Here is a 23364-nt window from a genome sequence, read left to right as displayed (position 1 = left end):
TTCACACATTCATTGTACCTTTCTTCCTTCACTAAGTCATAGACTGTTTCCCGTTAACTACTGCTTCTGTTTTGGGTTACATCTCTGAAAATTAAGCCAGGCAATGCAGATGTTAAAATGCTAGATGTTAAAATGTTAAGATGCAGAAGTATTGATAGCATTTGAACTATTTACAAGACAGCATCCTCTGATGATTACTCTCCAGCCTTTCCTACTTTTGGTGCCAGAATTTTCCCAACGGAACAATCCTAGCATATCCTCCTCTCCTCTAAAAGCTCTCTTGCAGTTCATTCTAAGGAGTCTCAACTTCCAGATTGAGAAATGCTATTTGGAGAAAGTCAAACGTCAAGCCATTAAGTCAGCCATGGCAGGACCCATGATTTCAGATTTTAAAATACCAGCACCGATATTACAGGGGCTTGTTTCACGTAGCCTCAAAAACCAAATGTTGCCGTTTAGTAGCTGTTTAGGAAGCAGCATGACATAGTGGATAGAGCCTGGGAGTCAGAAGGTCATGGGTTCTAATGCTGACTCTGCCACTTATCTTCTGGGTGACCTTGGGCAAATCCCTTCACTTCTCTATGCTTCAGTTATCTCATCTGTAAAATGAGAATTGAGACTATGAGCCCCAGGTGGGATAGGGACTGTGTCCAACCCAATTTGTATCTACCCCAGTGCTTAGTACAGCCTGGCACAGAGAAAGCACTTAACAAATGCCATTATTATTATTAGTAGTAGTAGTACTATTTGTAAGCTTAAATTATTATTTAGAGGTGAGAGGAGAAAGCACTTGGGAAAATCTATGAAAAGTAACTTTTAGATAAGTCTGTCATTCTGTCTTATTACAAACTGCTCCTATTCACAATTCCAACTAGAACTTTGATTTGCTAATTTCACATTGTATCAACTTAATTAGGAACTCCTCCTGACCTTTAAAAACTACAGTGTAATCTTCAATTTATGTGCACCAAATCTAATTTCATTTTCCCTTCTGGTGAGAACTAGCTGTCTTCCTTGAGTGTTCAGTCTGAATCAGTAGGTGACAGCTGTGACAAGTTTCCTGCTCCTGCCTGATGTTTGGCTAATGTGCTCTCCTCCCACCAGGAGGTCACTATGATCACCAAGGTCAGCTCCCACTGAAGACAGATAAGACAACACACAATGTGATATACACCTCAATAGGTAAGCATTGCTTTATTTTTGAATCAGGACTCAAAATGTAAATTCCTCAGCATGGCGATGAATCCCCTACTTATATTACTGCAATAAGCTCAATTTCAGCACTTCAGGGTAGATACTTTACGCTAATTTCCACTCTTTGAAGAAATGATGTAATGCTTTAAAATGGCTATAGAATTAAGTCATCTCTACTAACCCAGATAAAGTTTCCTGATTCAGCTAAGTATGTTTAGCAAGAGAAGCAAATAGCATGACTCCTTGGATGACAAAGGGCAGATGGGACAACTTTTGAAAATACCGTTTAGCTTGTTATTTCTGTGCAGTGGGAAGTGGATCTGAATTCCATAGGAGCAACATTTCTTTGTTGTTACAGACCTACAGAGAGCTGAGGGGAGGTGGATCAGCCCACTGAGCTGGAAAGTCTTGATGGGTAGTGCCTGAGTGAGCCTTTATATGCCGCTGTGCCTCACATCTGGCCCCCAAAATTAGGGGAGTGGTTGGAGGTAGAAATTAGAGAAGCTTCCATGCCTCCAATCCCCTTGTCCCTTCATGCCCCACCCATCTCATAATTGTGGTATTTCTTAAGTGCTTACTATGTGCCAGGCACTGTGGTAAGAACTGGGATGGATAAAAGTTAATCGGACTGGACACAGTCCACGTCCCTATAGGGCTCACTATCTTCATCCTCATTTTAAGATGAGGCAACTGAGGCACAATAAAATGAAGGGGCTTGCCCAAGGTCACTTAGCAGACAAGTGGTGGAGCTGGAATTAGAACCCACATCCTCCTGATTCCCAGGGCCATGCTCTAGCCACTAGGCCACACTGCTTCCTTCCTCTCTTAAGTGTTCATGTCAGGCTGACTTCAGAACCATGCTGGGGAAACAGCATGGTGTAAAGGATGGTCCAGGAAGTCGGAAGGTAATAGTTCTAATCCTGGCTCTGGCACTTGTCTGCTGTGACCCTGGGCAAGCCACTTCATTTCTCTGGGCCTCAGTTACCTCATCTATTAAATGGGGATTGAGACTGTGAGCTCCACGTGTGACAGGTACTGGGTCCAACCTGATTTGCTTGTATCCACCCCAGGGCTTAGTATAATGCTGCACATAGTAAGCGCTTAACAAATACCATAATTATTATTATTATTATTATTATTAATAACTAACTCAGCCTTGGAGCTCCCTCAACCTCTGGTAGAGCTAGAGGTAAAGTGTAAATGAACCAAGTATTGGCACTATTTTTATCATTTCAGTGAGGTTACTTGCCTTTTTAGAGGTGAATGCCTCACTTTGTGGCTTTAGATTTATTCCTTATCTCTGCCTCTTTGTCAGTAAATCTTTTAAGTACATTTAGGGTCTCCTTGGGCGATAATGGAAAATTACTTGTAAGATTTGCAGGAACTACTTCCCACGAGTAAAAATAAGTTGTAATTTGCTGATCAGGATTTATCTGTACACCACCTCAAGGCTAGAATTACATGAGACTGGTTGTTGGGCTTGACTTCAGTGTTTATGCAGGGTTGCAAGCGTAGGAGCAGAAATTACAAAATATGATCTACAGAACCTCCATTTTCAACTTTCTATCCTTGGCCAGAAACCCCTTCCCAAACAATTGGCCTATCCCTTCCAATGCATCAATCATTAGTATTTGCTGAGCACCTATTGTGTACCAAAATCTGTATTGTGCACTTGGAAGAGTATGCTTCTTTGTATTTCCTAAGTGCTGAGTATAGGGCCTAGCACCAAATGGATGCTTAATTAATACTACCACTACCACCAGTAGAGTAAAATTATTGATATAATAATGCTCAAACTAAAGAGGGAGGAGCTCAAAAACTAAAGGGGAGATGGACATAAGGTAATTTACCGGTGGTAGAAGATCTTCAAAAGGTGGATATGTGAATGAATTAGGGCTTAACTAGTGTAGTATATAAATTGCTTTAGATCAAAATGCAACAAATGGCTTTGCGTGCATAAGGACTGGAAATGTGCTTAAGCAATGAAGTGTTAGTGAGGAGGATATAAGAGGAGGGGAGAGTCAAAATTAAGAAGGCTAGAGCCCCACAGAGGAGGTGAAAGATTAAAAGGATTTGGCATCTTTAAGTCATACAATTTATTTTACTGTCATTCTATCATTCTAGACAGTAAGCTTGTTATGGGTGAGAGACATGTCTGATAATGCTGTTATATTGTACCCTCCCAGGTGCTTAGTGAGGTGCTCAATAAATACCACTGATTGATTGATTTGAAGATGGGGAGAGCTGTGTTCTGGTAGATTCGAAAAGAAGGAACTCTAGGCAAGAGGAAGAGAGAAAACAAGGAGTCAGAGGTGGGAGAATCAAGATCAAGACACAGAATTGAGTTTGGGAGGAATGAAGAAGTTTGTGGTGGTGTAGTGGGAGAAGAGAGTGAAAGTGGTTACATCTTCTTGAGTGGTGCAGTTAGGGCTGTTCATAGGTGCAGCAGGCAGAAGGCAGCAATGAAGTCAGGAACCTCTGCAGCATGGCCTAGTAGAAAGAGCAAAGGCCTGGGAGTCAGAGATCATAGGTTCTAATTCCTGTTCTTCCACATGTCTGCTGTGTGACCTTAAGTCATTTAACTTCTCTGTGCCTCAGCTACCTCATCTGTAAAATGGGGATCCAGATTGCGAGCCCCTTGCGGGATATGGGCTGTGTCCAGCCTAATTACCTTGTATCTACCCCAGAGCTTAGAAAAGTGTTTTTCACATAGAAAGCACTCAACAATACCACAATTGTTATTATTATTGTTATTAATTAGCCAGCTACAGTGTTCAATTTTATCCATGTAAAAAAACCATACCTGGCCCAGCAAAAATGGAATATTTTTTATTTCCATTTGAGTTTAAAAGGGTATGATCTTCCTTAGCAAATTTTCACGGCTATTTCTGTCTTCAGTGAACTTATTGCTCTCTAAAAGGAAAACCCTAGGAATGATTGCCTTTCTAAAACATTGATTAGAAAAAGTCATTTTTCCCCTTAAAAAGGAAGAATTCTTTAGGCTGCCAAAATTTAATTCAAATCTACATGAGTCCCATCCATACTTACTACTCTGCGAGGTATCTCAGCCTCTTCCTATTGCTCCCTGTTTCACTAGGACAAAAATATAAAAGCTGCCTGCAGCAAAGGCATTTGGCTCCCCCTCTAGACAAGCTTCCCTGTAATTTAAACAGGAAATAGAAAGGAGAGGTTTTTAGATCCACTCTTGTTTTGTCATTAAGCCTCCCATAATTACTTTACTGGCTCCTGGGCCAGTACAAATTTGAACAGAATTTTGGCAGCCTAGTGGTTTTTGAAAACCTTGTTCAAGGCTGTGTATATATCTCTGAGTCAAATACATCCATCTGCAAATAGCATATGGATGTGTCTGTGGTACACTGTCTACCAGAAAATCGTTAGCTGAGCGGCTACTTTTAAGATAATGATTAAGAACTGCAGCAAGCAATGCATCATCTGCACTTTGCAACCCCTCATGTCTCTGAAAAGAGGAATGCTTATATCTTGACAAACAGACTAAGATAAGGGTTGCGTGACTAGAGGTGGTTTGCTAGACTGAAAAGCTCCAATGATGGGTAGGCAACACTAAACCAAGGATTTTGGGACATCCCTGAAAAGTCTACAATTGATGCATTATTATCATCATCACAGGTTCCTTGTAGAAAATAGATGTATCCACCTTCATAGAAGAAATACCGACACAGTTTTGTAATCTCCTTAATTCATCTTCCACCATTCAAGAGGAGACCCTACAATGAACAAGGGAGTTACTGAATTGTGAGGGCTTGGTCCTTGCTCCAATATTTAGGGAAGCAGCATAGCCTTTGTTTGAGAGTTAGAGGACCTGGGTTCTAATCCCAACTCTGCCAATAACCTGTTTTGCGATATTTGGGAAGCCACTTCACTTCTCAGTACTTCAGTTTCCTCAGCTGTAAAATGGAGTCTGTTTTCCCTCCTAATTAGACTGTAAACGCCATATGGATCAGGGACTGTGTTAGCCCTGATTACATTGTATCTATCCCCACGTTTAGAACAGTGCTTGATACAAAGAGCTACAAAACAAAATCCTAGCCAGAGTGGTTCTGGACCAGATCCTGCTGAACTTTTTTTATGGTATTTGTTAAGTGCTTACTCTGTGCTAAGCACTAAGGTAGATACGAGATCATCAAGTTGGACAAAGTCCTGGTCCCTGCTGGGACTCACAGTCTAAGTCAGAGGGAAGAGGATTTTATCCCCATTTTACAGATAAAGTAACTGAGGTACAGAGAAGTAAAGTCAGTCAATTGTATTTATTGAGCACTTACTGTGTGCAGAGTGTACTAAGCACTTGGGAGATTACAGTATAACAGACATATTCCCTGCCCACAACGAGCTTACAGTCTAAATGACTTACCCAAAGGCATACAACAGATAAATTGAGGAGCCTGGATAAAAACCCCAGTCCTTTGACACCCAGGACTGTGCTCTTTCCTCTAGGCCATACAGCTTCTCTGTTAGCAGTGGGCTACCACCACCACTTAATAGCTCTGCTTTACAACAGAGCACAATAAGCATACCTCTTTTCCAACTTTTAGAAGCTTTACAAAGGTGTATGGCACCTTTGTCAGACCTAGGTTTGCTTGCCCTTTGAAGTTTATCAAGATCTTCAGACAACAGTAAGATTGTATGGCTCAGGAAACCTCACTCATTTGCTCTTGGTTGAGTGAGAAAAGGAGCAAAACTCTGAGTTTTAGAAGTAATTTGTAAATATACTTTCCCAAGTGTTTAGTACAGTGTTTTGCACACAGTGAGTGCTCAGTAAATACTAATGAATGAATGAATGAAATGCAGTTTTACCATACTCTTGAATGTTGATGTGTGTAAGCCAAACCTTAATTTCTTGGTTTCTGTGCTAGTCTGCCTCTTGTGACCATCTCGATCCTCTTAGAGAAGCTGATGTTTCAGAAGTTCTTAGTATGACTTCTTGTTTCTGCATATCTCTGGCACTTGCTGTACGTCTGAGGTCTTGTTAACCACTGTGTAGAATTAACACTTCTGTCTTTAAACCCAAACCTATCTTCTGCAAATTTAAGGAGGGCAAAGGGAAGACACACTGATTAATGATCCTGTTGGAATAATCATAAACTTGAGATTAGTGAGGTCAGAACTGGTGAAGTTTTATTGGTGGGTATTTGTAGATATAAAGGATGTACTCAGAGTATAGGCAGATGTGGTCTGGATGAATAACCTTTTGTGGAGATTGAAAAAAAACTCTCATTTGAGATTAAGAGCTGTTTCCCTTGTTGTTATTAGTTCAATACAGTTTGCCTAGATTTGCTACCCATATTAACCGAATCCTTAGTGTTCCACACACATAATTTGGTTCCAGGCCAGAAATTTCACATTAATGGTGGTAGTGGTAAATGTATTTATTTAGCAGCCACTGGGTGCAATGCGCAGTACTAAAAGCTTGGAAAAGTATAAAAGAAACATGAGGCATATTCCCTGCCCACAATAAGCTCCTATTCTAATGGGAGAGACTGGCATAAAAATATTTACAAATGGGGAATACAGGTAAATAAATTGAATTTACAGCTATTAATAATAATACTTGTGCTGTCTATTGTTTCTGACCCATTGCCAGTCCATGGACATATCTCTCCCAGAAAGCCCCACCTCCACCTGCAATCGTTCTGATAGTGTATCCATAGACTTTTCTTGGTAAAAATATGGAAGACATTTACCATTGCCTTTTCCTTGCAGTAACTTTGAGTCTCTGCCCTCGATTCTCTCTCATGCTGCTGCTACCCAGCACAAGTGCGTTTTGACTTTTAGCAGATTGCTGTTCTCTCGATAGCCACTGCCCAAGCTAGAAATGGAGTGGGTATGCCTCTTCTTGACTCTTCCTCCCATTGCTGAGATGGGTAGAGTAACGGAAGGTCTCCAGGTATGTTTCTGAGGGGGATTAATACTACTACTACTACTAATGGTATTTGTTAAACACTTACTGTATGCCAGGCACTGTCGTAAGCTCTGGGGATAGGTACAAGCTAATTGAGTTGGACATAGTCCCTATCCCACATGGGGCTCCCAGTCTTAATCCCCGTTTTGCAGATGAGGGAACTGAAGCACAGAGAAGCCCAAGGTCCCACAGCAGACAAGTGGTATAGCTGGGATTATAACCCAGGTCCTTCTGACTCCCAAGCCTGAGCTCTAGCCATTAGGCCATGCTCCTTCTCTCTTAATCAGACATATATGTGTAAGTGCTGAGGGAGGGTGTAAATGGTTTCATTTAATAATAAATAAATAGATGTATTGGAGTAAATTAGAGAAGGCTTGTTCGAGTAGAGGCAGTTTAGGAGTTTTTAGGAATTTAGCCCCTGGTCTCCCACCATGTTTACTTTCACTGAGTACCTGCTGTGTGCACAGACTGGACTAGGCACGGAGCAGAGTGGTACCAATGCCAAACCATTCCTCTCTGCCAACAGCAGTTGCCCATTCTGTTTGTAATCAATGTGAAAATCCTCTAATGATGAAGGGAAGCAGCATGACCAAGCATTGGCCTGGGAGTCAAAAGACATAGGTCCTAATCCAGGTTCTGCCTGTTTCCTGCTGCATGACTTTGGGCAAGTCAATTCACATCTCTGGGCTTCAATCTTCTCATCTGTAAAATGGGGATTGAATTCATTCAATCGTATTTATTGAGTGCTTACTGTGTGCAGACTACTGTACTAAATGCTTTGGAGAGTACAATACAACAATAAACAGACACATTCCTTGCCCACAGCAAGCTTACATTCTAGAGATCCTACTCTCTCTACTTAGACTGGGAATCCTAGATGGGGTAGGAACTGTGTTCAACCTAAATATCTTGTATTTACCAGAGGATTTAGTGCAATGCCTGGCACACAGTAAGCACTTAACAAGTGCCATAATTATAATTATTAAGTAGGTATGGATGAACTGTTTTGATTTGTCACTGGGAAAGAAACAACAATGTTGAATTACTGCCCATTCTTGCTCTGGGCCTGTGCACACATTGGTGTAATATTAGAAAGAATGATGCTTCAGACCCTATTAATCCCTGTTACCTTATTGGGTTCCTTGATGGAGCATAAGATGGATGATGTCACCATTGATTTTTTGCTTTTATTTCTTTGTTGTGGCATAGGGACCAGTTAACTGGAAAAAGGAAACTGGGTTTATGACATTTGGGATAACAGAGCGATAATAAATGTCACGTATCAAGTGGACATTCCTGAATCGTAAACTTCATGAGTTTTGGTTTGATTGGATCCATGAATCAATATAGAATTCATAGGTTTCTCCCCTCCCCATGACAAATGCTAGAAACAAATGGGTGGATGGACACGGCTAAGCTCTGTAAAGGCAGGCTCTTAAAACGGCCATTTCTTATTATGTCTCTGGCTTGGTGGCTAGAACACAGGCCTGGGAGTCCGAAGGACCTGGGTTCTAGTCCTGGCTCTGCCACGTGTCTGCTGTGTGATCTTGGGCAAGTTGCTTTACAGCTCTGGGCCTCAGTTACCTCATTTGTAAAATGGGGATTAAGAGTGGGAGCTCCACATAGGACAGGGATTGTGTCCAACCTGATTGGACACAGTAGATGCAAGGTCACACAACAGACAAGTGGTGGAGCAGGGATTAGAGCCCAGGTTCTTCTGACTCCCTTGCCCATGCTCTATCCACTAGGCCATGTTGCTTTTCAGGCCATTCAATTTTATAAAACATTTAAAAAATATATTCTTAATACAGGAGCAAATAAAAGTCATGCAGAATGAATAAGACAAGCAAAAGCAGAATATGATAAAAAATAGCATGGCCCAGAGGAAACAGCATGGGCCTGGGAGTCAGAAGGATCTTGTGTATGACATTGGGCAAGTCACTTAACTTCTCTATGCCTCAGTTACCTCATTCGAAAATGGAGAATAAGACTGTGATCCCAAGTGGGACAAGGGCTGTGTCCCACCCGATTAGCTTGTATCTATCTAGGAGCTTAATACAGTGTCTGAAGATAATAAGGACTTAACAAATACCATAAAAAAAAGAGCTTGTGTGTAAGAATGATAAAAAGCCCATTATCATGTCCATCTGCGCTGTCTGTTGAAGTAGCTGAGGTGTAAATGTGAAGGAAAATGTGGAATTAGAGATGAATCCAACACCAAATGCCACCACTGGATGTCCAGCACAAGCTAGGCCCTCCTGGTATACCCATGGCACAGCATCAGTGAATCCATTAATCATATTTATTGAGTGCCTACTGTGTGTGTGTAGAGCATTGTTCTAAACACTTGGGAAGATGACAAAAGAGTTAAAAGACCTGATACCTTCCCTCCCAAAGTTTACATTTACTACAGGAGGTATTTGCAAAATAAATTACAGATTGAAGGGAGAAGTGAAGGGCAAGTTAGGTGGATGAGGAAGCACTAAAATAGTGGCATATGTAGGGCGATATATACCCCAGTAGTCTTGTGGAGGTGGTGAAAAAGTGCTGAGGAGATATTTGGGAGGATTTGACACAAGGAAAAATAAGTCAATCAGGGAAAACCTCCTGGAGGAGGCAGGTTAGAGGAGCTTTTAAAATAGGGAGAGCTGCGGGAGGGGCTTGAGGCCGAAGAAAGGGCATGAAGAAAGGGCAGAGGTTTGAAAGAAGAGAATGACTCATATTTAGTAGGTTAGAGGGTATTGTGAAACAATCTGGATGGAATTGACTTTTCTCTGAGATCTCCAGTTTGCTGTAAAAGATGGCTGCTTAACTTTCAAGTAAAACCTGGGAGAGCAGAGTGGTTAGGGTAACCACCACCAGCCCTCTTGCAGGCTGGGTCTGGGAGATGCACATGATGTCACAAAAATTGACTCAGCCGTACAAGCAACATAATGACATCATACAATTTTGCAAAAATTCAGTGAAGTCCACCCAAATCTAGGACGGTCCTCCCAGAGGATCACTGCCCCCCTGTACTTGCTCCTGAGTCCTTCTGACTCAGGGCACCACTTCTGAGTTGCAGAACCTGGTGGCAAGAGCCAAGGCAGAGGCAGGCTGGGTGCTGAAAGTAAAATACCAGACATAAAAGCATTCATTGATATATTGATTAAGAAACAAAGACAGACCAGCTGAAAACTGGACTGTCCAGTATAAAATTGGATCAATGACCATCGTCGGGGTGGTGACTAGGACTGTTTCATTTGGCTGCACATAAATATTTCCAGTGACAATTGAAAAAATAAGCGGGGGATGAGTGAGAGGAAATTCACCTAATCCATAAATTGAGAGCCCCGGTGCTGTGAATTATGGGTTATCACTCGGTCAAATCAATCTCGCTTGACTAGAATTGTTATTGTGGATATAAAATCAGCGTCTGCTATTCAGCAGGACGCCCACTCTTAGTTGTGTAGGACAAAGGAAACACTAGAAGATAAAACCCAAGAGCACCGCATTTACAAAGTGCAGCTAGAGGAATAAAACGCAGGACTCCAGATAGAATGAGTGATTCACTGTAGGAGCAAAATTCATTTATATAATAATAGGTATTAGCATAGAGAATGTAAATAACAGGGCAAATTTAAATTGAATATTTGACAACACTGAATTCTTGCCATCATGCTTTGAATCCACACCAGAAGTCTGTGTTCCATCAGCACATCTAAAATCTCTTCAAACTTTCAAATCATTTAGTGGGGAAATAGTTTCTTCTTCACAGTTGGAAATGATGGATGCAGTCTCTTATGCTTAAAGCTCCTTACAAGAGGCTGTTTTAGGCGATTACTTGAACCAATTTGCTTCCAAAATGACGAGATTGGCAAACTGCCCATCCTTGCATCAAGATGTCAACAGTAATGATGTTACTGAAGAAATGTTAAGTCGCACCATGTTCTCTCAGGAGTAGAGGAGACACATCTGAGATAACCTTCATTTGCTGTCTGTTTGACAGCTGAGCCAGGAATAGCTTCCAGTTTTTCTTCCTGAATTGCCAGGATGAAATGTAGCCCAAATTAGAATCAGCAAAAAGCAGGGAGAGTATCCGAGAATTTCTTATCCTTCTTTCTTGTCATACCCTGTGGTACTGAGAAAGGAAAAATTGAAATTTCTCTCACAGTGTGGCCTAGAGGAAAGATGGTTGGCCTGGGAGTCAGAGGACCTGAGTTCTAATACCAGTCTTGCCACTTGCTTTGTGACCTTGGTGAAGTCACTTCACTTTTTTGTGCCTCAGGTGCCTCATCTGTAAAATGGGGATTCAATAGCTGTTTGCCTTCCTACTTACATGGTGAGCCCCATGTGGGACAGGGACTGTATACAGTCTGATTAGCTTGTATAATAATAATAATGATGATGGTATTTGTTAAATGCTTACTATGTACCAAACACTGTTCTAAGCGCTGGGATAGATACAAGATAATCATGTTGTCCCATGTGGGGCTCACAGTCTTAACTCTCATTTAACAGATGAGGTAACAGAGGCCTAGAGAAGTTAAGTGATTTACCCAAGGTCACACAGCAGACAAGTGGTGGATCAGAATTAGAACCCAGGTCCTTCTGAATCCCAGACCTATGCTCTAAATGGCATTGAGCAGGGTTCTAAGCACAGTGTAAATGGACCATTCTAAATGGACCTGAGATATTCACTTAGTAATCTGTGCTCCAAATCAATGCAAATCTAATTTCCACTTGTGTGTTGCCACAAACCCCTCCATTTCCTTTTCATCTCTAAATGGTAAGGGTGAGAGTAAATTTATCAATAATAATGATAACAACAATACTTATTGTTGTATTTGTTAAGTGCTTACTATGTTCCAAGCCCCGTACTAAGCACTGGGGAAGATACAAGTTAGTCAGGTTGGACACTGTCACTCTCCCACATGGAACTCACAGACTAAGTAGGAGGAAGAACAGATATTTAAGCTCCATTTTGCAGATGAGGAAACTGATTCAGAAAAGTTAAATTACCAGCCAAAGGTCATACAGCCACCAAGTGGCAGAGCTGGGATCAAAACCCAAGTCCCAATTTATTCATTGTTTAGGGTGGCAAGAAGGGTCATGGACCTGTATCCCTAAAGAAATCAAAATGTTGGCTTTAAAAAAACATATTGTATATGGTTTTTTTTTGGACTCCAGTGTTCATCGTGTCCTGGCACTTACATGATGATGAAGAAGACATTTAAGTGCTTACTCCATGTCAAGGACTGTTTCAAGTGCTGGGATAGATCCAAGCTAATCAGGCAGACACAGTCCCTTTCCCACATGGGACTCACAGTCTTAATCCCCATTTTACAGATAAGGTACCTTTGACACAGAGAAGTGAAATGACTTATCCAAGTTCACACACCAAACAAGTGGCAGGTCTGACTCCAGGCCTGTGCTCTAACCATTAGTTCATGCTGCTTCTCCTCTCCAAATACCCTTTACTCAAGAGCACACATTCAGTCCAAGGAGATCCAACAGTGCAGAGGAGCCCACAAAAGGCAAGGTTCGGTGGAACTTAGTCATCAGTCCCTCCTTCCATTTAGGATCCAAGGAGGTTATTTCCTCATTGGGTGGAATCTGGGACCACTTTGCAGTATACTATCAAGCTAGAGCTACAATTATTGTCCAACCTCTCCTCGACATCACCCAAGGCAGAGATGGGGTTAGGAACTCTCACCAGCCCATTGGATATTGCTGTGTTGGCACCAGCAGCCATGACTGAACCAAACCCGGCAAGATCAAAAATCAGTATTTAATAACACAAACGTAAAAGATCACCACACAGAGCACTAAGGAAGTGGTTGGAAGATGGTATTTGCAACACGCAGATTAAATTTATAAACAAATTAACCCACACTACCTCAAGCTTGTGCCAAACTGCAAAATTTCACTAATCAACACCTTCCCCCTCTCAGCTAACCAAGAGAACTCAGATCTGCCCCTGAGCTTGGCTCAGGGTGGTACTTTTCATCCTTTTCACCAAAAGCCAGTCACCTCCCAGAACATTCCAAACGACCCTGGGGAGGTGACTGGCCCTAGCCAACTTGTGATGTTGCTCCTTAGTAATAATACTTGTGGTATTTAAATGCTTACAATGTGCCAAACATTCTATTAAGTACCGGGTCACTACAATACAATTATATCAGACACACAATCTGGCCAAAAAAATTATGAGGAATGCACACATGGTATGAGGCAACAGGTGACCCTGACTTTTCTTTCAGGCCAGGCCACTTCCATTCTTGCTGAGTCCGTGTAGAAACTGCACCTTGTACGCTATCAGATATGCAGTTGTCATCGTCAAAAATCAAGCAACTGATGTTTAAGCACCTTCAAATTCATTTCATTAGCAACAGCACAAATCAATCATTCGATCACATTTACTGTATGCTTACTGTGTACAGAGGACTGTGCTAAGTGCTTGAGAGAATACAGTGTAACAGAGTTATTAGATAAAAGTTGAATTTTCAATGAAAATCAACCATCAGAAAAATTTCATTAGACCAAAGGTCTCAGTTAAAGGCTCTGGTTTTGAAATAGGGTAAAAGGGACAAAAATTGCTTTGTGTAACACTTGGTAGGTTGAGAACAACATTTGTTGACTGGATTTGTTGATGCTTAACCATTAATAGTTGGATTGCTAGCAGCTTGTTAACAACAAATTACTATTATAAAGAATCACAGGGGTTCTAATAATTCAGACATTTCTCAAATTGAACACACCATAAAAAGGGCTGAAAGAATTATTTCTTTTATGGTATTTGTTAAGCCCTTTCTATGTGTCAAGCACTGTTCTAAGCACTGGATAGATACCAGTAAATCAGGTCAGACAGAGTCCTGTCCCTTATTTGGCTCACAGTTTAAATATGAGGAAGAACAGGCATTAACAATCTGCAAAGATGCTACAGTGCTAGCAAAGAATATGTTAGAAGATGAGAAGCTCACTTAGAGTAAATTTGTAAAAAGCCACATAGTTGTTTCAACAAATCACTAATCCTGATTTCCCAGAGTAGAAAAGAAAGCAGATCTTTTGTTCCGTCCTAAGCATTATAAATTCAGGATCCCAGTTCAGGATTTACAGAATGGAATGTCATGTGGTACCTGTAATAATGATAATAATGACAATAATTTGTGGTATTTGTTAATCACTTACTATGTACCAAGCACTGTACTATGTGCTGGGACAGATACAAGATTAACAGGTCCCACATGGGGCTCACAATGTAAATTGGAGGGAGAACAGCTATGAATCCCCATTTTGCTGATGAGGGAACTGAGCCACAGAGAAGTTAAGTGACTTGCCCAAGGTCACACAGCAGGTATTTGGCAGAGCAGAAATTGTAACTCAGGTCCTCTGACTCCTAGGCTGTTTTTCTTTTCACAGGGATACTCTGCTTCTCCTCTGATCTTGGAACGAATGTAAAACTAACCAGAAGTTCACTGTAAGCAGAAATCAGAGGTAAAAATAATCTCTTGTGGAGCTCTCTTTGCTATTTCATTTTTCATTCTGAAATGTATTTGCTATTCTGAAATTTGTTATTCTTAATTAATATTGCAGAGGTTGGCTCTTAGAAGGGAATATTAAATTGTTCCTTTACTATATTGATTGTTTAATAAGATTTTATTTTAAAACCATTTCATTTTGCTATCATTAACCTCAACTTCAGTAAGTACGGCAAGGAAATGGTTTGTTAAATCTTTCTTTCCCTGATTTGCTTGTCTTTTTCTGGCTAGGGCATTCATTGGCTTACAGTAGTACATGAGTCTCCCTCAGGGCTGGTACCATGGTTTCTATCAATCAGTAGAATATTAGTAGTATATTAGTAGTATATATTGAGTGCTTACTGTGTACAGAGCTTTGTAGTAAGTCCTTGGAAGAGTACAATAGAATAAATAGAGAGGATCCCTGCCCTCCAGTAACTTAGTATATAGCAGGGAAACAGACATTAAAGTAAATTACAGATAGGAGGAGCAACTAAAAATAAAGATATCTCCATAAAAATACTGTGAGGGTGGTAGGGGGTGGTTAAGTACTTCAGTGCTTAGGGAGTGTATAAGTGATGCAGTCTTGTCTTATGCTGTTGACTCGTTTCCGACCCATAGCGACTCCATGGACACATCTTTTCTAGAATGCCCCACTCTCCATGTAGAATTGTTCTGGTAGTGTATCCTTAGAGTTTTCTTGGTAAAAATAGGGAAGTAGTTTTACCATTGCCTTCTTCCACACAGTAAACTTGAGTTTCTGCCTTAGACTCTCTCCCATGCCCAGCACAGGTGAGTTTTGACTTGTATCAGATTGTCTTCCAGTGCCTAAACTAGGAATGGAATGGGTATGACTCTGCTTGACTCTCCCTCCCTTAGCCAAGACTGGTAGAGTACTGGAAACTCTCCAATTGTGATCCTGAGTAGGGTGTGAGGCAGTAGGAATATGATGAATGGATTAGAGATTAATCAGGGAAGGTTTCCTGGAGATGTAATTTTCTTGGGTTTTGACAACAGGGAGAGCAGTAGTCTGTCACATGCAAAGGGAGAGGGAGTTACAGGTAGTCAGAAGGGCTGAACAAGGTCTTGCCAGAAAGAGAGATGAGAGAGAGATATGGTGAGTAGGCTGGTATTAGAGGAGTGAAGTATTCAGGCTGGGTTTTAATGGGAGAGGAGCAAGAATAGACATTAGGGAGAGTGTTGATTAGGTGACTTAAACCTGATGAGTGGAGGTTCTGCTTGATGCAGAGATGGACGAGCAGAAATTGAGAGGGTCTTGAGGAGTGCGGAGATGTGTGCACAGTGATGTTTAAGAAAAATGATATGGGCAACAAAGGGAACTATGGACTGAAGAGGTGGGAGGGGAGGGTAGTAGAGATCTAGTGGATAGAGCACAGGCCTGTGAGTCAGAAGGACCTGGATTCTAATCCCTAGAGAAGCAGCGTGGCTCCATGGAAAGAGCATGGGCTGGGGAGTCAGAGGTCATGGGTTCCAATCCCAACTCCGCTACTTGTCAGCTGTGTGACTTTGGGCAAGTCACTTAACTTCACTATGCCTCAGTTACCTCATCTTTAAAATGGGCATTAAGACTGTGAGCCCCATGTGAACAACCTGACTACCTTGTATCCTCCCCAGTGCTTAGAACAGTGCTTTGTACATAGTAAGCGCTTAACAAATGCCATCATTATTATTATTATTACTCCACCACTTGTTTGCTGTGTGACCTTGGTCAAATCACATAATTTCTCTGTGCCTCAGGTGCCTAATCTGTAAATGGGGATTAAGACTGTGACCCCCATGTGGGACAGGGACTGTGTCCAACCTAAATATCTTGTATCTACCGCAGCACTTAGAACAGTGCCTGGCACATAGTAAGCGCTTAACAAATACCATTCAAAAAAAAAAGGAGAAAGGCTAAATCAGTAGTTTAGATGGGATATGACAAGTGCTTGGACCAACACTGTGGCAATTTGGATGGAGAGGAAAGGATGGATTCTGGATATGTTGTGAGACTAGAACATCCTATCTAGAACGAGATAGGATTTAGTCACTGGCTGAATATGGGGTTGAAAGTGATAGTTCACAGATAATGCTGAGAATGGTGGTGCTGTCATTAGTGATGTAAAAGTCATGGGGAGAAGAGGGTTCTGGAGAGAAGAGTTCAGTTTTTGACATAATGAGTTTGCAATGCTGTCAGGAAATATAAGTAGAGATAGCCTGAAGGCAGGAGGAATTAAGAGACTGCGAGGAAACAGAAGTAGATTTGGGAGTCATCTGTGTAGACATGGTATTTGAAGCCAAGGGAACAAATTAGCTCCCCAAGGGGGTGGGCAATAATTGAGAATGTGTCAATGAATTCTGTTATATTGTACCCTCCCAAGTGCTTAGTGCTCTGCTCTGCACACACAGTAAATGTTCAATAAATCCAATTGATAGATTGATTTAAGGGAACCCAGATCTAAGGTTTGGGGAACCTTCACAATTAGGGGGCAGGAGCAGAAGAGAAGCTGGCAAAAGAGACCGAGAAGGAGTGGCCAGAGAGGTAGGAGAGACCTGGAAAGGACAATATCAGAGAAACTGGGTTAGATAATGTTTCTAGAGAAGGGGGTGGTCCACAGTGTTAAAGCTTTCTTAGAGAACAAAGGAGGAGTAGGATGAGTAGAGGCCACTGGATTTTAGGGGAAGGAGGTCATTGAAGACCTTGTAGAGAGCAGTCTTAGACTGGAAAGGGAGGAAGCTGGATAGCACATGGTAAAGGAGGGAGTTGAAGGAGAGGGAGAAGAGGAAGTGGATGCAGCGGGTGTAAATGACTTGATTGAGAAGTTTGGAAAGGAATGGTAGGAGGGAGGGGATTTTAGGATAGGAGATATGTAGGCGTGTTTGAAAATAATGAGGAAGGAACCATTGGAATGTGAGCAGTTGAAGATGGCAGTCAGGGAGGGAAGAAGCAAGGAGTGCAAGTGTTTTAATATGATGCAGAGGAATAGAGTTGGGTTTGCTGAACCCTGTATTTGGATAGGCACTCAGTAAATATGGATGATGAGGAAAGTATTGGGCGACTATTTGCCGCTAGTGATGTTTCCTTATCAGCCAGCATCCATCCCAACTCATAGTACATATGCAGTGGTTGTTTTTACAGACGGACTACTGTATAATTGTATTTTTGTCATCTCCATGTAGTAAGCACTTAATAAATGCCATTGATTGATTGACTGATCTCCTAAGCATGACTGTGGAGCTACGGGAAAGTATAACAAGAGGAGAAAGCAGTATATCTGGTTGTTGGGCAAAAAAACCCCAAAAACTGTAAGTCTCTTATACTGGTACCTACAGCCAAGAAAATCAGTGGGTTAAGTGTTCTGCCCATTACTAAGTTATAGTCCTAATTATACAATTAAATGCACTTTTGCTAATCACATCATTAGGATTTGAATTATATATACAGAGAAGTACAATTAGTCATTGCACTGGTACATGGCAAAATTGTATGATAAAAACAATTCAAATGTTGCACCTGAGACATTCATGTTTAATATATTTTTATGAATCTTTCAAGACATACCACATTTTTATGATCTTGAGGCCAGAGCAACATCCGTCACTGAGATTAGAAATCGCTAAAGGAAAGCAATGTAAAAATGTAATCTTCCATGCCTGTTCAATTATAGAAATAATCCATCACAATAAAACTACTAAGGGACTGACTCAATCCCAAAAGCCATTTTTGTGGGACTAGCTTGGAATCTAGATGGATATATACATGAAAAAGGAATCTAAAATTAGATGTCGAGTTTTTCTCCTCATTCTAGAGTTTTTGCAGGAATCATACTTAAACACATGGGAAGAAAGCCATTCTCTATGGGAACCACTGGCTCTATCCTTCAGGGACCAGAGGTCAAGAGTATTTTTCTTAATGAAAATACAGGTTTTGCCCCAAATCTATGCACCCTAACCTAATGGTAACCCATTGTGCAGACAATCTCGATGCCTTGAGACTATATTCAAGTTGCTAGTTCTGCCTTTGAGCCTGGTTTTGGAACACAGTTGTCAGCAAAACCCATCAGATGAACAGGCTCTGTTTCAGGGGCTTCACTCCCCAAACCAGAGCCCCCCCCCCCCCCCCCCAATAGGGAGTTCCCTGAGCCCAGGCTGTCTAAGTTGCAGGTTAAAGTAAACGTGCCATTACTACTGGGCAGTAAGTGCTAACTTGGCAAGCCCAATAATATAAATGATAATAACTGTAGTATTTGTTAAGCACTTACTATGTGCCAAGCCCTCTATTAAGCACTGGGGAGGATACAAGATGATCAGGTCCCACTTGGGGCTCAGAGTCGGAATCCCGATTTTGCAGATGAGGGAAAGAAACACAGGGAAGTTAAGTGATTTTACCAAGATCACATAGCCGACAAGTGGTGAAACAAGAATTGGAACCCAGGTCCCCTGACTCCAAGGTCCATGTTTTTTCTGCTAGGCCATGCTAAGCCCCATGATTAGATATTGGAGGCATGTAAGAGGATGCAAACTCTCAGAGAAAATGATTGTTGTCCACAGTGTATGTATGGGTATTTAGCCCTTCCATGCTGAATTGGGACCACCTTCTGGGTGACCTACAGGTATTTAGATAATGAGTCAGGAATTGATAAGCAATCTTGGGACCCAAGTAGATCCCTTGAAAGTTTTTCATCCAAATGTCAGACTTTTTTTTTAAATGGTATTTGTTAAACACTTACACTGTGCAGGCACTGTGCTAAGTGCTGGGGTAGTTCCAAATAAATCAGGTTGCACACAGTTCACATCCCACATGGGGCTCACTGTCTTAATGACCATTTTACAGATGAAGTAACTGAGGCACAGAGAAATTAAGTGACTTGCCCAAGGTCAACATACAGCAGATAAGTGGTAGGTCTGAATTAGAACCCAGGTCCTTCTGATTCCCAGGCCCATGCTCTATCCACTAATAATAATGATGGTATTTGTTAAGTGCTTTCTATGAGCTAAACACTTTTCTAAGTGCTGGAGAGGATACAAGGTGATCAGGTTGTCCCACGTGGGGCTTAGTTGGTCTTAATCCCCATTTTACGGATGAGGTAAATGGGGCACAGAGAAGTAAAGTGGCTTGCCCAAAGTCACACAGCTGACAAGCGGCGAAGGCGGGATTATTCATTCATTCATTCAATAGTATTTATTGAGCAGTTACTATGTGCAGAGCACTGTACTAAGCACTTGGAATGTACAATTCGGCAACAGATAGAGACAATCCCTGCCCAATGACGGGGTCACAGTCTAAATGGGGCAGACAAACAGCAAAGCAAAAGAGAACAAAACAAAAACAAGACAACATTATCAAGCTAAATAGAATCAAGTGGATATATACCTCATTAACAAAATTAATAGGGCAATAATATATACAAATGAGCACAGTGCTTAGGGGAGGGGAAGGGGGAAGAGCAGAGGGTGGGTGGGAGGGAAAAAGAGGGGGAGAAGAGGGAAAGGGGGGCTCAGTCTGGGAAGGCCTCTTGGGGGAGGTGAGCTCTCAATAGGGCTTTGAAGAGGGGAATAGAGTTAGTTTGGCAGACGTGAGGAGGGAGGGCATTCCAGGACAGCAGTAGGATGTGGGCCAGGGGTCTACAGAGGGATAGGCATGAACGGGGGACAGTGAGGAGGTGAACAGCAGAGGAGCAGAGTGTACGGGGTGGACAGTAGAAAGAGAGAAGGGAGGTGTGGTAGGAGGGGGCAAGGTGATGGAGAGCTTTGAAGCCAAGAGTGAGGAGTTTCTATTTCGTGCTAAGGTTGATAGGCAACCACTGGAGGTTTTTGAGGAGGGGAGTGACATGCCCAGAGCGTTTCTGCAGGAAGATGATCTGGGCAGCAGAATGAAGAATAGACTGGAATGGGGAGAGACAGGAGGAAGGGAGATCTGAGAGGAGGCTGACACAATAATCCAGTCGGGATATTATGACAGCTTGTACCAGCATGATAGTCGTTTGGATGGAGAGGAAAGGGCGAATCTTGGTGATATTGTGAAGGTGAGACCGGCAGGTGTTGGTGATGGATTGGATGTGTGAGGTGAATGAGAGAGTTGAGTCAAGCAAGGATGACACTGAGGTTGCGGGTTTGTGAGATGGATGGATGGATGGGAAGTCAGGGAGAGGACAGGGTTTGGGAGGGAAGATAAGGAGCTCAGTTTTAGGCCTGTTGAGTTTTAGGTGGCAGGCAGACATTCAGGTAGAGACGTCCTGGAGGCAGGAGGAGAAACGAGCCTGGAGGGAGGAGAAGAGAACAGGGGAGGAGATGTAGATTTGGGTGTCATCTACATAGAGAGGATAGTTGAAGCTGTGGGAGCGAATGAATTCACCAAGGGAGTGAGTATAGATGGAGAACAGAAGAGGGCCAAGAACTGACCCTTGAGGAATCCCTACAGTTAGTGGATGGGAGGGGGAGGAGGAGCCTGTAAAGGAGACAGAGAATGAACAGCCAGAAAGATGAGGAGAACCAGGAGAGGACAGAGTCTGCGAAGCCAAGGTGAGAAAGTGGGATGGTCAACAGTGTCAAAGACAGCGGAGACCTTGAGGAGGATTAGGATAGAGTGGCAGTTATTGGATTTGGCAAGAAAGAGGTCATGGGTGACCTTTGAGAGGGCAGTTTCGGTGGAGTGGAGGGGACGGAAGCCAGATTGGAGGGGGTCCAGAAGAGAATTGGAGTTGAGGAATTCAAGGCAACAAGTGTAGACGACTCATTCTAGGAGTTTGAAAAGGAAGGGTAGGAAGGAGATAGGATGATAACTGGAAGGGGAAGTGGGGCCGAGAGAGGGTTTTTTTAAGGATGGGGGAGACATGATCATGTTTGAAGGCTGAGGGGAAGAAGCCATTAGAGAGTGAGTGGTTAAAGATAGAAGTTAAGGAGGGGAGGAGGGAAGGGGTGATAGTGCTGACTCCCAAGCCCGTGCTCTTTCCACTGAGGCATGCTGTAGGCCATGCTGCTTATCATTTGCCCTGGGCAGTCATACCAATGAGATCATTTAAAGATTTGCAAGTAGAAACTGAGATGCTCAGGGATGTTTTGTGTTTACATTTGATTTCTTATCTTGGTAAATGCCATTTCAATATGGTAGCACAAAGGAGAAGGGGCCAGGAGTGGTTAATTTCCCTTCCATTAAGTTAAAGAGACCAGACGTGGACAGAAGGCTAGTCACGCTCAAAGTGGTGCAGGGTATTTTCATTGATTTTCGCCAGTTGCAGAGGAAACACGAGTGATAAATGGAAGAGAATGAACTAACAATATATTAACTTACAATGAAGTATGTATTTGAAACATGGATAGCACCTATAGGGCAGACTCTAATAAATTGCAGAGAAGGCATCATTTCTCCTAGTGGGTCCTCTCTGACATGAATAAATCATCCTTCTCTAAGACCCATCTTGACTTTGAGCTGCAGTGTATCGATTACACTGATACACGGCTCTGTAAATAGACTACTTAGTACTTAAGAGCATGAAAAATGTCATTCTTGGGCTGGACCAAATGATCTGTCCAGCCCAGCAAAATAACTCAGAGAAAGAGACAGCAACAGGGGGATGCCTGCCCTCCTTGACACCCATCCTAACATTTAAGGATGGATCCTATCAATCATTTGCATTTATTGAGCACTTATTGAGTTCAGCGCACTATACTGAGCTCTTGGGAGAGTACACTATAACAGAGTTGGGACTTGGTCTGTGAACCCCATGTTGGGAAAGGGACTGTGTCCACCTGGTTAACTCACATCTAACCCAGCCATTAGAGTAATGTTTGACACATAGTTAGCTTTTAAAAAATGCCATAAAAATAAAGAAATAAATGAATAAATAAAAAAAGAATGTACCCTGCCCACAAGGATCTTAGAGTATAATTTTATTTCTAGTAGCCCATTAAGGGCTACTCACCTGCTTATTCAAAACCCTCTTTAACCTGCTATTTTCAGCCTTCACAACTTCCAGTCCTAACATATTCCTTTTGCTTTCCACCTACTTTTTGAAGAAAAGTTTCCTTTTTGTACTTTAAGCTTGTTCTAAAGCAGAGCCTGTTTCATGCTTCAGAAAACCTGATCTTTGGTCTTTGTCTCCAATAGCTAACTGAGAAGACAACCTGAAGGGAAAAGTCAGATCACAGGTAAGAACAGGAAGGAGCCGCATGCGGGTCCCCATGCTTTCACTCATGAGCTTTGTCCTCTGGTCAGTTTGGATAGAGTAGTTATTAGAGACTTTTCCAGGTATGGATTAAGAATCCTGAAGGCCAGGAGCCAGTCCTTCTGAGATGGAAAATCTGGGGGTGGGATACGAGAACTGGCTGAAGGTTGGAGAGGTGGAGCCAAAGAATGGGGACCTTCCTTTCTTAACTCTCTGCCACTTTTCTACCAGTCTTGCAAAGGTTCAGAGCCAGAATGCAATAGTTTAGAACAGAAGCCAATAGAAGAATAGGGCAATATGGTTACTATAATGTTCCTGTGAACTGTTTATAATGCAATACACTTATTAATAGCTCATTAGCATGGCAAAGGAAACCAATGGTAACTGTTTAAAATGTACTGTTTTCTAGAAATTCACTAGTACCGAGTGGTTACCCTTGAAGTGAAATGATCACTAATAGGTGTTAGAGAAGTTTCAGAAAAAATATTAGATAATGCAGACTATTTGAAACAAGTATTAGGAGGCTTTTTCCTCTTCCAAAACCTTCTTGAATTTCATAAATAGGAGT

At 42.0% G+C, this 23364-nt stretch overlaps 2 long non-coding RNA genes across 3 annotated transcripts in view; one reads left to right on the top strand and one right to left on the bottom strand.

The window, feature by feature from the left end:
• Window positions 1-865: 865 nt before the first annotated feature.
• Window positions 866-22779, top strand: LOC114812030. Its single transcript, XR_003759698.2, has 3 exons — window positions 866-1182; window positions 14534-14608; window positions 22739-22779. It is a non-coding gene; the product is annotated as an uncharacterized LOC114812030 (long non-coding RNA).
• The window catches only part of LOC114812029, a 124264-nt gene continuing 111586 nt past the window's right edge, over window positions 10687-23364 (bottom strand). For both annotated transcript variants that reach the window (XR_003759696.2, XR_003759697.2), the window contains one exon: window positions 10687-11252. This is a non-coding gene — a long non-coding RNA (uncharacterized LOC114812029). The remainder of the gene's footprint in view (window positions 11253-23364) is intronic.

Source organism: Ornithorhynchus anatinus, chromosome 5 (genome assembly GCF_004115215.2).
Source record: "Ornithorhynchus anatinus isolate Pmale09 chromosome 5, mOrnAna1.pri.v4, whole genome shotgun sequence".
NCBI classification, from domain to species: domain Eukaryota; kingdom Metazoa; phylum Chordata; class Mammalia; order Monotremata; family Ornithorhynchidae; genus Ornithorhynchus; species Ornithorhynchus anatinus.
Note: the sequence above shows the minus strand (reverse complement) of the source record. Positions and strands in the feature narration are given on the sequence as shown.